Here is a 5,000-nt window from a genome sequence, read left to right as displayed (position 1 = left end):
GAGAGAGAGAGAGAGAGAGAGAGAGAGAGAGAGAGAGAGAGAGAGAGAGAGAGAGAGAGAGACTGAGTACTTGTACGTACTGTATGCCAGGGAGAGGCATGTGTGGCTGTCATAGTTGAGAACGGACGCATCCTGACCTGGTCAGAGATGGCAGTCATGAGACAGAAAGAGAGAGGGAGAGCGAGAAAGAGAGAGACAGATAGAGAGGGTATTTGACTACAGTATGTGCAGTACTTGTACAGACTCTGGGTCAGATCTGGTGGCCATTAGAGTGAAAAAGAGAGAGTGTGTGTGAGGGTGAGAGAGTGAGTCGATGAGTGCAGTATGCCAGCAAGAAGCATGTCTAAGAGGCTGTCATCGGCGAAATCTGAAGTGTCAGACTGGGTGGTGCTGATGGAGCCAGTGGGGGATGGAGAGAGCAAGAAAGAGACGGGAAGGAAGAGAGACGGTAGGTAGACTCTGGGCGAGCTGTCCGTCCATCCATGCATTCGTCCGTCTTTCATTCAGCCGATCCGTTCATCCCTCCATCCATCCTTCCATGCATCCTACCGTCAGTCACAGGCAATCAGTCAATTATCTAGTCTTCTGTGCCCTCTTTTCACCAATTCAGTTGATCATGTCTTTTCCTGCCTTTCGCATCCCCTTCCCCCTCCTCCTGCATGTTTTCAAGCCTGCATGATGTGACAGCGCCAGACCTGTCGTGGAGCGTGGTTAGTGTGTGTGTGTGTGTGTGTGTGTGTGTGTGTGTGTGTGTGTGTGTGTGTGTGTGTGTGTGTGTGTGTGTGTGTGTGTGTGTGTGTGTGTGTGTGTGTGTGTGTGTGTGTGTGTGTGTGTGTGTGTGTGTGTGTGTTTTAGAGTCTGAGCGTGATTAGAGTGGAAAGATGTATGTCAGTCCTAAGCAGAGCAGCAAGCAACCAGGAGGGGAGGAACGTATTTGACAGTTACATTGGAGGGAATGCATTTGACAGTTACATTGGAGGGAATGCATTTGACAGTTACATTTATGAAGGCTCTCTCTCTCTTAATCGCTCTGTCATTGTCCTTGTCTCTCTCCCTCTTTTACTCCTTACCTGTCTATCCCTCCCTCTTCCTCCCTTGCTCCATTTCTCTGCCTCTTTTTTGGTAGTGGTTTTGCATTAATTTCTCATTCTATTTCTCTCTTTCTCTCTTTCTCTCTTTCTGTTTTTCTCTCTCTCTCTCTCTCTCTCTCTCTCTCTCTCTCTCTCTCTCTCTCTCTCTCTCTCTCTCTCTCTCTCTCTCCCTCCTCGTCTTGTCTGCAGTGGGCTGGGCAGTGGGAGTATTAGACAGATGCGGGCCTCTAGGGGCCAGAGGCATCAAAGCACCTGTGCTTGTCCAGCAGCTTATCGGGGCTTTGAAGAGTGGGTTAGCGCCAAAAGCTCAGATGGCAACGCTGATATTAGCCTCCTAGCCTGCTTTTTTTCCTCTGCTTTTTCTCTGAGATTAGCTGCCTAGCTTCTGGCTGCTTTTTCTCTCTTCTCCCTCCCTCAGATTAGTGGGCTGGCTGGCTGGTGCCCCGGGAAAAAAAGACAGAGAGAAGAGAGAGAGAGAAAGAATTCACAGCACTGGCTTTGGTTCCAATCATTTAAAAGGCCAGCGACAGGCTCAGATTGCCCCCCCCCCCACACACACACACACACACACACACACACACACACACACACACACACACTAATGTCGATCGAAAACCACCTCAAAACCCCCCTTCACTATCACAGCACAGGTACTCTGAGGAGGAAAGGTTAGTGGAAGATGGACATCATCAAGAATATGTCACAGGCAGACTCTGAAGCGACAAGCCTCAAAGGAAGGAAAGAGAGAGAGAGAGAGAGAGAGAGAGAGAGAGAGAGAGAGAGAGAGAGAGGGAGAGAGAGAGAGAGAGAGAGAGAGAGAGAGAGAGAGAGCTGAGAGAGAGAGAGAGAGAGAGAGAGAGAGAGCGAGCTGAGAGAGAGAGAGAGAAATAGAGAATAATGGAGTGGGACTGAGGAAGGCAGAGGCAGGTACATTATCTGCAAGTGCTGGCCCCTCATCTCCTGTATGGCCCTCACATCACATCGCTAACGCCTGGAGACATGCTCAGGTCAGCCTAGCCTCCTTAGCTCTGCCCTTCGCACCTGTCACTACTCTCCGTCTCCGTCTCCCCCCACTACTCTACTCTACTCCCCTGCAGCCTGTCCTGTCCTGTCCTGCCGTGCCTGTCTGGCACCTCCACCCACAAAGCAGTAGTTCTTTCCACCGGCAGTTCTTGGCCTACCCTCTCTACCTCTGTCCCTGCCTCTGCCTCTGTCCCTGCCTCTGTCTTTGTCTCTGCCTCTGTCTCTGTCTCTGTCTCTGCCTCTGCCTCTGCCTCTGCCTCTGCCTCTGTCTCTCTCTCTCTCTCTGTCTCTCTCTCTGTCTCTGTCTCTGCCTCTGCCTCTGCCTCTGCCTCTGTCTCTGCCTCTCTCTGTCTCTCTCTCTCTGTCTCTGCCTCTGCCTCTGCCTCTCTCTCTCTCTCTCTCTCTCTCTCTCTCTCTCTCTCTCTCTCTCTCTCTCTCTCTCTCTCTCTCTCTCTCTCTCTTTCTCTCTCTCTCTCTTTCTCTCTCTCTCTCCCAGGCCTCTGTACTTTCTCTCCTCTACCTCCATCCCACCAGCTCCTCATACGTCATCCATTGTTTTTTCCCTCCTCCACACTCCTCATCCAGCAACACTCCTCTCCTCCTCTGTCCTCTGCTCTGCGCTGATCTCATTGCTCAGGATTTAATGATAGATGATAAAGTTTGTGTTTTTCTCCCGTCACATCAAGAGCCGTTGTTTGTACGTAGTCACACGCAGTTGACCTCATGCTATCCAGGCAGTGTAGAACAGCCCACACCCTCCATTATGACAAATGGCACTGTGTGACGGAAAGATAGAAAAAAAAGATAGAGAACTTACACCATGTCCGTTTAGTCATCATTGCGTTGTGTGTGTGTGTGTGTGTGTGTGTGTGTGTGTGTGTGTGTGTGTGTGTGTGTGTGTGTGTGTGTGTGTGTGTGTGTGTGTGTGTGTGTGTGTGTGTGTGTGTGTGTGTGTGTGTGTGTGTGTGTGTGTGTGTGTGTGTGTGTGTGTGTGTGTGTGTGTGTGTGTGTCTAAGAGAGGAAGCGGAGTTGTGTTTTTATATTAGAGCGAGAGCGTTTAATGGGCCTCTGGCAGTGTGAATCATCCACTGTAGCAATCCATGGCCGCGGGCGGGCAGCCAATGCTAATGGCTAGCCACAAAGGAAGCCGCCGCTGACTCAAGAGGAGATTCGCATTTAATTACTCTGCTAGATTTGAATGCTGCGGCGTGGCCATCAAATATGCCACCGTCGTCAATTGTGATGTGAATTTTAGGGGACTCGTGTGGAAGGGGTTTTCAGAGGTGTGATTTTTTTAGACCCATTTCTCGTTACTGATTGCATTTCCTAACAGGGAAGCTGACGGTTGGGGGGGCGTTGGGGGCAAGGGGGTTGGTTTTCCCAGGCCCAGGGAGAGGTATAGGGCCCAAAATTCTGCCCTAATTGTATTGTGCGTATTGGGTGAGGGGGCCCTTTCAGAGGACTTTGTCCAGGGCCCCTGGCCTATAGTAGGCCTACCAAACAGAAGTTGATCTGTCTTGATCGCTCATTGCTACCAACTGATTTCAGACTTGGTTGGTGTTGACTTTCTGAATCTGGCAACGACACCTCCGATTTGCCTCTCACTGTTGTAGATGAGGGGCAACACCTCCCTCCTCCTTAAACTGACTGACAATTAAACCAGAAGAGTTATTGTCTTTGGCTAGTGTTCTAAGCATTAGCGGCTTCACTGCAACCTTGCTGAAATTCAACCATAAAGAATCTCAGAGTCTCTTTAACTCAAAATTAAAATTTGACGGGCATATAAATTCGGAGCTCAGCATTGCAGTCTGACAAGAATAGTAGCCTATAGCACAAGTGTCTTACTGTAACGTCAAAACAAAAATTGATGATTCCAATGCTCTGTATTCTTTTTGATGGATCACCCTGTTATGTTTTGTATAAAATCTGAAAGTTGTACTTGAAATGCAGTAGGTTGGCATTAAACAAGGACCCACCAGGAAACAAGAAGACAGGTCTGACAGCCTCCCGGCTGTTTTATAGACAATACAATGACTCAAGGTATTAGAAGAATTTTGCTAAGTTAACCTATACATGAAGAGGTAAACCTGCTAAATAGCACATAGGTGTAATAAGACATCAGTAATCAGTAATAATAATTCAAGAAAATGAGGCCGCCAGGCTCTTCAATTAAATGATTGACCAATAACCAGTGGTGAAAGTAGGGAGGTGCGCAGCACCAGTATAACATTTACAGCTGGTGCGCAGTAACGGTAACAGAATAGGGTTAATGCTGGCCAAAAACAACATTTGAAAATTCTATTAAAGTAGAAAACATACAACCACACCATGCCATTTGAGACATGCCAGGTATTATATGACGAGAATAGCTCAAATTTACCCCAAATGGTCATGCAGTTATATATATCTGCAGAAACACATGTTTATTTTTTTTGCGCTCTATCTGATGTTGGCATTGGAAGGGCGGTTGTTAGGAAGACTTGCACAAAATGGCACCGGTAAGACATGAAAATACTTTCACCCCTGCCAATAACTCAGGATTAATTTAACCTGGTTTAACACTAACCTGTTCTTGGTGATGTTTAGGGTTGTTTGTTTTGCTTGGAAGTGAGTGTATTATCTCTTGGCTACACTTTGTATTTCCTGCCCTGTCCTGTGTAGTCATTCATTGACCTTAATTTGGTCCAATTTGGGATCTAATTTGTGGCCCATTTTGTGGTTGTTTGCATCAATTTGTTTTCCATTTTCTTTAATTCCAACCTGCTGGTCTTTCATTGGGACTGACCTCATTTCCTTCTTGCATTTAAATTGCTATTCATAACCGTTTTGTTCTTTTACTGTGTTCCAGTTCATCATTTTGCTATTTAGGAGCAGTTTTTTTATTTA

General features: G+C 47.3%; 1 protein-coding gene across 1 annotated transcript in view; it reads left to right on the top strand.

Annotated features, from left to right (window-relative positions):
- Positions 1–5,000, top strand: part of raly (RALY heterogeneous nuclear ribonucleoprotein) — a 153,609-nt gene that overhangs the window by 122,064 nt on the left and 26,545 nt on the right. The gene's annotated exons all lie outside the window — the stretch shown is intronic.

The sequence above is a fragment of the Engraulis encrasicolus genome, chromosome 14 (assembly GCF_034702125.1).
Source record: "Engraulis encrasicolus isolate BLACKSEA-1 chromosome 14, IST_EnEncr_1.0, whole genome shotgun sequence".
NCBI classification, from domain to species: domain Eukaryota; kingdom Metazoa; phylum Chordata; class Actinopteri; order Clupeiformes; family Engraulidae; genus Engraulis; species Engraulis encrasicolus.
The sequence above is the reverse complement of the archived record's forward strand: the minus strand, read 5'-3'. Positions and strand labels throughout refer to the sequence as shown.